This window comes from Talpa occidentalis, unplaced genomic scaffold (genome assembly GCF_014898055.3).
Source record: "Talpa occidentalis isolate TD23 unplaced genomic scaffold, MPIMG_talOcc4v2.1, whole genome shotgun sequence".
Lineage (NCBI taxonomy): Eukaryota > Metazoa > Chordata > Mammalia > Eulipotyphla > Talpidae > Talpa > Talpa occidentalis.
This window is the reverse complement of record NW_026555331.1, coordinates 11,708,493-11,720,913: the sequence shown is the minus strand read 5'-3', so window position 1 is coordinate 11,720,913 and position 12,421 is coordinate 11,708,493. Positions and strand designations below refer to the sequence as shown.

Sequence of the window (12,421 nt, the reverse complement as noted above, 5' to 3'; positions counted from 1 at the left end):
AAGCCTGGATTTGAATCTCAGTCCAGCCACTTATTGACACTATAACCTTAGTCACATTCCTTAATCTTTTTTGTGTGTTTCCTTGCTTCTACGTTAGTAATAACATGTCCATCTCAACCAAGCAGCTATGAACAGCAATTGAGAAGTAATGTGGAGTCCTTTAAAGCACCTAGCAGAACTCTGAGAAGCACTAAGTGCTAAATAAGGTTTATCCACATCCCTGCCCTTGTCACTACCACTTGCAGCACCCACCACACCCCACATCACTCTTTCACCCTTGTCCCTACCCCAACATTCTCAAGGCATGGGGCTGCGTGGAGGGGGGTGTCAGGAAGGGAACTGACTGAAAAGATCACTTTCTCATGGAAGAACTCACTTACCCCCAGATTTTCCCTTTTGTACATAGACAAAATCTAAGGGAAGGATCTGGAATCCAATCCATGTTCATGTGTCATTTTCTGAATTTAGAGTGTTTTTTTTAAGTTATCCAGTGCCTTGTTACTTTAGTTCTCACCTTGCATGTTCCAACAAGGATTCCAAAGCACAGATATGTCTTGGGATATACCCTTTATCAAAGAATCAAGGAATAATAATAAACAATGTGATACAATCTTTATAAGGTACCAGTAATGCCTCTAAGATTCTTACATATATTAACTTTTTAATCCTTCCAGCAATTCTTCTAAGTTGGTGCCATAATTATCCTCATTTTGCATATGAGAAAATCAAAGCACATAACCTGGCCAAGGTTATCCATCCAACCAATATCAGGACGAGATCAGAGTTCAGGTAAGCTATTCTGGACAGAGTGGCCAAGACAGACTTCAGGCCAAAGCTGACCTTCTGTAGTGTATGATTCACAGGTGGAAATATTTTTTTACATTTTAAATGAATATGTGTTAAATAATTATATAAATCTTTACATAAAGTCCTCAGTGTTGTCCCTTGTTCCAAACCCCACCCTCCCCACCATAGTAGTCCTAAAAGGACTACTACTATACAGTCTTTACAGAGAGCTTGCTGCTCTCTGCTCTAAAGAGTCTTAACTAGACCTCCCTGGTGGTGCAAGGGGTTACGTTTCAGCACTATGAAGCTATTGGCAGCTACTGCAGCATGAGTTCAATCCCAAGCCAGGAAGCTGACCCACAAGGAGCAGCAGACCTCTCCTGTCTCGCCTGCTGCTCCCGTCAGCAGTACATTTTAGTCAGTCCACCTGTTCTGCTCCCCATTCTGTCTCTAATGAATCCTCTCATCACCACCCCCCTACACACACACACCTCTGGCCTACACCCTAGCTCTTGTATAATTATAAATAAATCTTTTAAAAAGAAGTCTTAACCACTGTCAATTATTCCCTCTGTAACTTTAAAATCATCACAGGTGATTGCAAAATTAATCTGCAACCTACAAAATTAAGATCATGTACTATCAAAACAACATCCCTAAGGTACTCTTCCATTGTTGCCTTAGTTCTAGGTGACACCATACACACACACGGTTCATGCTACCCACTGAGTTGTAAAGGCCCTGGGCACTCAGAGGGAACCAACAACCAGGACATGGGCTGAGGCAAATGCAATGGCAGAAGCACCATCTTTACCATGGAGATTTACCTTCAAAATGTCCTGAAAGAGTACATTACAGCCTATGCAAGTTGTAAATGGACCAAGTCTTCAAGAAAAATATTTTCTGGTAGATTATAAAGCCAACTCTATGGAAAAAGTCAGATCGACTCCTACTCTCTGTGTGATACGGAATAAGTTTTCACCTGCTCTCTGCCTCCATTTCTTCATCCATACAGTAGTGCTGGTGAGGGAATCGAGGTCATTGGATCATTGTAGGGTCTCACCGGCATCACGCCTGTAGAGGAGTTAGTCCCTGGCACATACTATGCTCCAGGAAATGGCGATATTAATGCTCTCATCTCCCCACAAATTCTTAACTTCAAAACAAAGGAACCCCTCTCTAGATGTGCGTCTAAAAGTTCCTGAAACCCCTAAAAATGTGTGAAAATTTTGCTTGAAGATGCATTTTTTCTAGGGACAGTTTCTCTGGCTTATTTCAGATTTTCTGAGTGATCTGGGACTTAAAAATGTTCAGGACCACAGTTCCAAACTCTAAGAACATTTGCAAGATCCTGAAGACATTCAGGGGACATTTGTAATCTCAGAAAACATTTTTGGTGTCATACCTGGGTTGCAACTGGCATTCAGTGGGTAGAGGCCACAGATGCTGCTGCCATACAAGACAGTCCCCACAGCAAAGAATTATCTGTTCCCAAATATCAACAGTGTTTAGGTTGAGAAGATTTGATTGACTATCTTGGTCAGATGCAACATTATCAACTGCTCCAATTTCCCCAGGTGTTCTTTCACATTATCCAGCATTAAAAAAAAAAACATAGTAGAAGATTGGAGTTTCCCATGTCTGTGAAATTTCTCACATCTTCCACATCCTCCCTTGCAACTTGACCTTAGCCTCCCAATCCCATGCCCGCATGAGAGCTCCCTTGAAAAGCAAGTAAGATGAGAAAGCAGAGGCTTAATGGAAACCATCTTTTGGCTAGAGACAGCAGTGCTGGCTCGTTTTGAGTTGCTGAAGTGAGACTTCTGGCATCCTGAGTGCGGGGTGAGCTGTGGTCTCTAATGCATTCTCATGATCCACTCTGGATGTGGTCCTTGTCCATAGTGCCTCCAGGTTTGATGCTCTAACATCTTAGACACCCAGACAATTAAGTAATATTCCTTAAGAAGGTCTTGTCTCTCCCTAAGCCTATTAAAATGATTCTGTAGTCTGTTTGCTCTGTTCATCATGAACTGAGAAATGCTCATGGTCAATCTGTGCCATGAAGGGGGTGTATTTACACTAAGTTTGATCTCTATTGCCTTACATTAGTCATTTGAGGGGGTAAAAACCACCTTGGCTGTTAACATAGTGACACCCTATCATGCTCTGCTTAGAGAATAAAGGAAAAACATGTTGATTTAATAACATCTGAACAGAAAAAAAAGAAACCTTGTTCTCAGCCTATAAAGTAGCCAATGTATCCAACCAGCCAGGACTTTTCCCTGACTGTAAAAACAACCCATATTCTTGTGTGTCTTTTTGGCAAGCACAGACATAGAAAGAGTAAGCCCTCAACACAACATTTCATATCAAATTTAAAAAGATAATGAAAGTATGTGTGAGGGAAAGAAAAGACCTTTGGAAAGATTTTAAAAGGCTGACTGCTTTTGAGTTACCTTGAAGGTTAGTTCAAATAGCCCATAACTCAGTCTTGCTGAGGCTCTGCCCTACCACAGGAAAGGTCGGTTTCCACTCAAGGAGGATGCACCACTTTCATTTCATTTTTGCTTCTTTGAGGGAGAGCTGATATTCAAAACCTTCTGCTCACCAGTTGATCATTTACTGGGAGAGAATGAGAGTGGAATTCTGCTCACTGTCCATGCAGTAAATATCCACTAGTAAAATTGCAAAGAGGTGGTTGGTATCTGTAGAGTTAATCTAACAACAACAATCCAATCACCCAAGCAGCAGGCTCTAAAATCCCAGTCATACTCAAAGCAATGGCTGCGACTGATTTTATGCCTTATATGTGCCAGATACTTGCCTTATATCACCTCTAATAATGAGTGGTAATTCTACAAGGCAGAAGAAGGCTGGGGTTCTCGAAGATATATGTGACTTGCCCAAGACCCCATAGCAATATCTCTGTAGAGTCTGTCTGAACTTAAAGCCAATTTATTATATTTTGCTATATGTCTACTACCCTCTCACCTCATCTTCCACACCATCTCCCTCACCCCCTGTGAGGGCCACACCACCTTTTCATTCAAAAGATCTAGACAGTCACCACTTCCCTTCATGCCCACAGTCACCGAAATGCTTTGAATAAAATGGAAGATCAGTAGAGCTCCTGTCAACTGAGACCTGGTTTCTTGTCTTTGCCCAATACTATACAGACAACCAAATCAATGTATTGCTTATACATTCACTTCACCTTCTATGCCTTAATTTTCTCAGCCATAAGACAAAAATGTTGGAATAAACATTGTGAAGGGCTTTATCAAACAGTTTAACATTTGTCAGACAAAATATTTTTAACTGATGCTGTTGATACATATTCCAAACACACCCCTAAAGTAGCACATGCATGTTCATACACATAAACTTTACCTAATGGTTTTCCTGCCTCTGAAGAATTGGTATGAATATTCTGTAAACAACTGCTCATAATGTCCTTTGCTTAATCATAAGCCAAGTGTAGGAATTTAAAAGAAAAGGGAACTGTGATAAATCGCATTTGTATTTTTTCCCAAATTTTGATTCTCCCTTTCCTTTACTGTATATAAGAGGATTATCCATCCCCACCCATTGACATGTACCTGCATTGCTTCCCTGGGAGGCACAGACTTCCCTGTCCCACTGACAATGAACTGGTCATATGTCTTGCTTTGGCCAATAGAATGTGAACAGGCATAATTTTCCGTTCCTGAGCAAAAGGCATAAAATAGTTTCCTAGTTCAAATCTATCTCTAAAATACATGCTCTGGATAGAAACTGAAATTGGTCCCAACCCCACAATGGGAAGGCACCTGACACAAGCTATAGTTGACCTGTAGTTGACATGGAATATGAATAAGAATAATTCTTATAAATACCAGCCACTGAAATTTGGAAGATGCTTGTTACTGCAGCATAACCTCTCTGAAATAGACTGTATATTCCACCTACAGTCAATTCTTATTCATAGTAGTTATCTATCAAGGGACTCGTCCTTAAATCTGGTTAGGAACTTGAAGCTCACCCAGTCCAAACCTGCTATTTTCAGATTAGACCCAAAGAAGCTCATCCACTGGGCTCGTGCTAATGAGAGCTGGAGTCAAACTTGAACCCAGATCTACTGCTCATAGGACAATTATCCCTGGGATTGATTCCCTTTTCCTCCTACACCAAAAGCAATTACCTTCAACTTCAGAGCAAGCAAATGAAGCAGGGGAGGGACAGGAGGGTGACAAAACCAAGCAATACTTCTTAACTGTGCTTTCAAATGATTTCAAAGGGATTGTAGGAAGGAGACAGAGCTGATGACTGTGTCTGCAGGTCAGGCAGCCTCCAACTTTCTAAAAGAATTTGACAAGCCACTGGAGAATAATAGCACACAGCTTCTGGTCTTTGAATTTATATCCTGCCTTTCATCTCTGAAGCTCAAGGCTCCTTCCAGACATTATCTCATTCTTCTTCTCAGAGCACCAGCAAAGAGGAGTTGCAAGCAGTATGCCCATTTTGCTGTCAGAAAAATTAAACCTCAAAGACAGTAAGGGGCTTTCTCAGAACCAGGTAGAGGAGGAGCATCACTCTGTAGAGCCAGAGTCAAATCTTGGAAACAGAGCCCAAATTTAGTCCTTTCAAGTCACATGATGAGGCCCATAAAGAATTCTAGAAATGAGACAGAAGTAACAGAAACTGAGGACATTTGTTGAAGACTCGGTATGTGTCAAGCGTCTTATATTAAAACTATCACTCATACATCATATCCTATGAAAAAGGAATTGCTATTCTCATTTCATAAAACAGGAAATTCAAACTAAGGAAGATAAAGTAAGAAGATGCTCAGCTTGGTAGGTAGCAGAGGCAGGAACTCAAAATCAGCATCATTTATGAGAACACAGCACCTGATATTTGCAGAGCACTGCCTTAAGCGCAGAGGCTCTCCATGAAGCCTGGGGTAAACACAGCAAGAACTTCTACGAACCAGGCCCCAGAGACACAAAGGTAACTAGGACACATCCTTCAGGAGCTCACACTCTATGTGAAGAGAGAAGTACATGAAGAATAACTCAGAAAACACTCTTTCACTCACTCAACAGCTTCACCTTGAGTGCCTCCCATGTACCAGGCACTGTACTCGATGCAGGGACTCTTGAAGAGTAAAAACCACTCTTACTTTCTCAGGACTGCCACACGGAATTGCCAACAAAATTCAAAGAGCTGCACACTGCATGCCCACCAATTCAGGGCAGGCATGGGAGGAAGACGAGGATTTTGACTTTGTGTGCTTTGTCATAAAATTGATGCAAATTTGAGGTCCTGCTCTGAAATGTATAGAGTTGCATTTTTATATTTTATAATTCAACAGTTAACTCTCTTGCCTTCCCCACCCCCCAAAAGCAGGGATTTGGGGGATGCTGTCCAGGTTGATCTAGAGTGTAGAAGAACTCAAGCACAGCACTGGCCCAGCTGAGATGCCAGCCTTGTTTGAAAGTTCCTGGTCCACAGTCTTAGTCCAGTTCTGTCAAGACGACTGTGGTTGAGTCTTCCGTGTCTGTTATGTGCTAAGCTCTGTGCAAGTGCTGTAGGCATGCACACAAAAAAATGATATAGCGGAGAAGACAAATTCAAATTATTTTCTTCAAAACTGTAAAAGTAGTGCCTCAAAACCCACAGGGGCCCAGGTTCATAAGCTCCAGGCTTCTTTCGTATTTGCACATTATAATCACAATAAAGATTTTGGCTGCTAGAGTCACGTCACTTTTGCCATAAGCTTGCAGAATATTTGTTCCTTGAAAAGCACATGAAGGCAGCCAGCCTCGCAGCTCCATGTGAAGACACAGACAGAGAACGTCTGTTCTCTGGATTCAGGCCTCTGACTAATTGTTTCTCTGCAGGCCAGCCCAATCTGCCGCCCCCCGCCCCCATCCTGGACCTGCCCTGAAGCAGCATCTTCAGGAGCGGGCTTCCTCCTGCTCCCTGGTGGGTGATGGATTTCTCTGTTCTTGAATTCTCTGGAAGTTAATCCTATTACCTTCTGTGCTGGACTGACAGCTGCCAAAGAAGGATTTCCTCACACACCCCACCCCCCGGGAAACAGATCCACTAGCTAGGGTTTCTTTCTCTGCTGCCATAGCCTGAACAATTTAAACACAACAAATGAATCATCATCACATTCTAGCTACATCCAAGTTCTTTATTTTTCCTTCCTGGTAATGAACTGTCCCAGAAACTTTGGGTCTCCCTGCAAGTTTTACTGTCTTGTATATTTGAGTTCAACTAACATTTTCTGAGAACCTGAGGTATGTCTCTCACATTACAAATATCATTTAATTATCCCCCTCACAGCGACTGGAAGTAGACTACTGTTGTCATTTCACAGATGAATTCCCTGGGACTTAAAGAAATTAACTATCCCAATTTCTAATCAAAAGTACACATTCCATCATTTCAATCTGTCTCAAAACTCCAAACTAGCACTTTTCTTTTTCAACGGTATTGTCCAAAGTTTGGGATGACCTGGGAATATGGGTGGGTAGGTGGGTGGATGGATGGATGGATGGATGGATGGATGGATGGATGGATGGATGCATGGATGGATGGACAAGACAGACAGAACAAACGGATAGGTAAGTGAATGGATAAATAGACATACAGAGATGGGTGGATGGATGGACGGATGGGAAAAAAGGAAGGAAGACAAAAATAATTGTTTTTCCTTCCAGGACCCACCTGAAACTAATGAGTCAGAATCTCTAGGGATTCCTAGCCTGCTCGCCCAGCTATTTCTGCCAACTAAAAGTTATGAACCACCACAGGACCACCACATGCAGGTCTGTCTGAAGCAAATTCTTTTTAAGCACACAGAATGATATGAGAAGGCACAGGAGGGAGGCCTTGGTAAATTTCTCTTTTCCTGGTTTCCAAGAGTGCCCTTTGCAAAGACATGCCACAGCAGGCAGAATGCCAGCCACCTCCACTGACAATTCAGTTTATTCAGCAGCCGCTCATCTATTCAGGCACACACCACACCTTGTTTTAGATAATGGGACGACTAAAGAAATAAGTTACAGTGCTATCATAAAAAAAATGTAAAAAAAAATAATAATAGCACTGCGATTAGAGAAGTGTCTCTGGTAAGATTTGTGAGTTACTGTTAGAGAGCAGGAGGCCTTGATAGAAAGAAATAGTGAGGTAGGTTCTGTCTTTGTTCTTCAGGCTGGGCCATAGAGGCACAAAGAGAAAATTTGAGTGGAAAGAAATTCAAGTGACACACCCATGAGTATGGCACATATTGAAAAGCCCCCCGACAATTAGTTCTGGAAAGGGTATGGAGATAAAGGAACCCCATTACTGTTGGTGGGAATGTGAACTGGTGAAACCATTATGCAAAGAAATGTGGATTTATCTTTAAAAATTAAAAATGGAAATACTGTTAGACCCAGCAATCCCACTCTTGGTTATATATCCACAGCCTATGAAACCATCAACAAAACAACCACAAAGAAAACAAAAACATATGTCCTACACTATTCATAGTGGCATTATTTCCAACAAGCAGAGTTGGCACCTCACACTCATCCGATGGGGCATCAGTTCTGCTAGTCACAGTGATGAGTCCAGTCATTGTGCAGTTAAGATCTGTCTGTTCCCCATTTTCAAGCTTCCTCGTCTTTTGCTATGAGACTCACACCCTCCTCCAGCCTCCACCAAGTGCCTGGTGCTTTCACCTTAAGCCCTAAATGTAGGCAGAACTCTGCTTCTAGAAACATCTTTTCACTTTGCCATCTGATCCTGCAGTTGCCCTTGCCACCCCACTCCACCCCCACCCCTGCCCTGGATGTTCACTCTTTCAGTCATTTCTCTAAAGAGCCATCTTGCTCCGCTTCAACCCACTCACCACCAGAGTTCTTATTCTAAAATGGAATCTTCCATTGACAGTCTTCCATTGACTTCCATGATATATTATGTCAGCCTCCACCCCCCGAATGACACTTGGGCCATGCATCCGTCTCATCATTCTCATCAGGATACTTGGGGAACCCCTGGGCTTTATTTTCAGTTCTCCATGCTTTTTTCTGCCGTTCTCCTACCTGGAATGTGCTCCCCACCCACCCCATCAATTCCTACTGAACTCTAAGCTCCAGGACTGGGCCTGCCTTATTTCAGCTATGTCCTAGGGCCCAGCTCTTCGCCTAGAAAACAAACAGATGTTCAGGAATATATGCGGAGTGAGTGAGTGAGCAAGTGAGAAAGGAAGTGAGGATGGAGACCTGGAGGAGGATTCCTTCATTAGGAGACTTCTCCACATGCTCTCTTCTCTTTCCCTGCTGTCTCCTTCATCACCCCACATGTACCTGCATTGCTTCCCTGGGGAGCAATTGGACCCCAGACTTCTTGGGCACAGAACTGGTACGATAATTCTGTATCAGCAGCACAAAAGAGGCATGCAGCATGTAATCACTAACTGTCAAATGTGGGGGACCCATCTGATTATCTATTTGTCTTACTTCCCCTCATCTCTTTCTATACCTTTGTCTGACTCCCCACATTTTGCCTTCTCTGTCTTACCCTCAGAAGAGTCCAAACCTCACTCCTTTACCCTGCATTACTGGCTGAAATGGCCTCCCTCAAACTTTTCTCTGCTTATTTAAATCTTATATTCAGGAATATTCCTGCTGTGACTCCCAGCTCATATATAGGTCTTCTAGACAATGATTATTATAATATTTAGACAATATTATTATAATCATTGTGGCAACCACTTTTGAGGTCCAGAATGAATCACAAGTGTTCCTATGGTACATAAATATACACATTTATGCAATCTTGCTCGCACACACAATTTAGAAAGATCGGAAACTGAGATACAAGCGAGTTAATTATCTTTTTTAAAGCTGGGCAACTGGAAGACAGTAGAGGCGATATTGAACTTGGTCATTGTTCATTCATTCATCCACATATTCATTCACTCATTCACACATTTATTCATTGAACAAATATTTATCGAGTGTATATAAGTATTATTTCATAATTTTGACACATTGGAATGGGGTTATTCATTTGGCAAACGTAACCGATTTCGCTATTTAGACAAACTGAAGGCAGACAAAAGAGGGAAACCAGAAGGGATTAGAGACTAATTGACTCAGAATCAAAGAAAGACAGGAAAAGGGAAGAGAGAGGAGACGTGTTTTAGTTTCAGGTGAGATCTTTGAAAAGAGAAAAGACTTAGGGAGTAGTTTCCCTCCTCCAGGCTCCAGGTTGAATGAATTCCCTGAGCTGAGGAACGAGTGTCCAGACTTGTTTTATTGGTATTTACAAAAGTAGGTTTTAAAGGATCAGCAATTTGCAGATTCCATTTGGATGTGTCACGCCCATCTTTCATTCATCACGCCGTGGAGCAGGGGAAAGCGAAGGCATAGACTTTGAAAGCATAGATATTGTGAAAGCGGCTACCTATGACCCAGTGCACATTTGTTCAGCAGTGAGGCGGTGGCAGCGCCCTGCACCCAGGTGTAGCTGTCCCCCATTTCCAGGCTGGTAGCACTTGTCAGTTAAGTCTTACAGGCTGTGCTTGATCGGGGTGAGTGCTCAAGAAAGATCAGCTGCAGTTGGAGTTATCTTTGTACCTGGAAAGCCTCTTCTTCTTCCGCGGATTGCCAACTCTTCAAAGACAGGGCTGCTCTATTTGTTTTGCACCAGCTGCAGTGCCCAGCGTGGCACCTGGCACAGGCAAATAGAGTCCATTCCTGGGAAATGAGAGGGAGGGATGGAGAGAAGGGAGGGAAGGACAAACAAGGCAAAGGGTGGTTCATGAGGACGAATTAGGGAACACACTTGGCATGAAGAGTTCTAGGTTCAACAATGGCAGATCACTCAGCAATGAACTAAAAAATAAAGATGACATGGCAGTGGGCCTCCCCTGTGGCTCAGCGGTTGAGCGCTGGGTTGCGAAGCTGCCCGCAGCCTCTGCAGCACCGGTTCGATCCCCGGCTGCTCCCCGGCCACCGAAGGAGGGTCCCGCATGGCACGCAGACCTCTCCTGCCACCCGCTGCTCCCCTCAGCAGTGTGTTTCGTCAGCCTGCCTGTTCTGGTCCCCGTTCTGGCTCTGGTGAATTCTCTCACCCTCCTGTGCTTCTGACTGTACCCAGTGCTTGTATAAATAAATAAATAAATAAATCTTAAAAAAAAAAAGATGACATGGCCGTTTGTATCCACATGGCTGGATCTAGAGAGTATTAGGCTTAATGAGCTAAGTTAGACAAGTTAGGTATGATTTCACTCACATGGGGTTTCTTTTTGTTAAAGAAACAACACAAACAAATGAATGAAATAAAACAAGGTTAATCTTTTACACCGTAAGAGAAAATGAGGGGATATCAGAAGGGAAGGGGAGGAAAAGGGTAAAGAAATTGGGGGGAAAGTGTCAATTGTAGGGTGAAATTGGAATTTTAGTGGTGAACTGAATGTACTCCCCTATTTAAAGTCTCCTGATTTATAATGACACACATCTGAAATATTGCATGCTACTTCAATCAAAGACACTTTTTTTAAGAGATCTGGATTCAAATTCCAGTCCTGACAGCTAGGCACCACTGAGCAGGCCGCTGAGTCTCGGGAGCCGAGCAGTGCCTATTTCATCACCTCATTGGGAGAATTCAGGAAGGTGATGTGCTGGCATTTGGGAGGCTGAAAGACAGTTTGTTAAGAGTGAAATGCTCTTCAAGTCACCAAGGAATTGCTCTCTGAAGTGGAACCTGAAGGCTCTTCTCTAGATGTTGCTGACTTCTAGGGGCCACGCTCCCTCTCCAGATAGTCAGGAGACCGGTAAACACATTCCCTCCAACGTTTGCTATTTAAATAAGGTGCACATGGATGTGGATAAGTGAGTAAAGATCCCAACAACCACTGTCAACAGCAGCACTGGTCGTGTTTTATGGAGTCAATGCTATCATTTCCACCAACAGTTATTAAACACTAAATGTGTAGAGAACCTTCTGAAACATACTGTTGAGGAACAGAAACAAAGATAATTAAGCCTCACCTCACCCCCATAACACCCAGTCTATGGTCTTCCCCAAGCCTCATCTCTCCAGGTGCTGAACAAGAGGCTTAGACGAGTTGTCTCTTAGACACTAGCTCCCATGCTCTTTTACATTTCTAGAATTCTCTGACACCACACTTCAACGGGTAATGGTGACTACTTCCTTCTGGATGATACTTCTGAGATAAACCTCTCTGCTAAGATTCCCAAACTGATGTCACCCCAAAATAACAGCACTTCTACAAATTTACAATTTACAAAGCAACCTCTAGCACATTTGCATAAGTCTTCCTCGTGGTAGCCTTACAAACTGATATTCTTAGACCCACTTACAAAAGAAACAATGGAGTCTTAAATAGACAAAATTACCTGCCCATGTCCCTGAGAAAGAAATTGGCTGAGCCAGGGCATAAACCAGAATTTCTATTCCTAAACAGAATTGCTTTCCATCCTTGCCACCCTGCAGCAGCCTCTTTGATCAAATGCTTGAGAAGCGTGGGCTCAGGGAAGCCGAGTGCAGCCCAGGAAGCCTGTCAGAACACTCCTGAAGGGCTCCTCCCTCCAGCACTCCAGAGCCTGGAGTGGGTTAAGTCCTCCCTGGC

At 43.0% G+C, this 12,421-nt stretch overlaps 1 long non-coding RNA gene across 5 annotated transcripts in view; it reads right to left on the bottom strand.

Annotated features, from left to right (window-relative positions):
• LOC129145264 (uncharacterized) overlaps positions 1–12,421 on the bottom strand; it is a 38,180-nt gene that overhangs the window by 23,939 nt on the left and 1,820 nt on the right. The window lies entirely within an intron of this gene.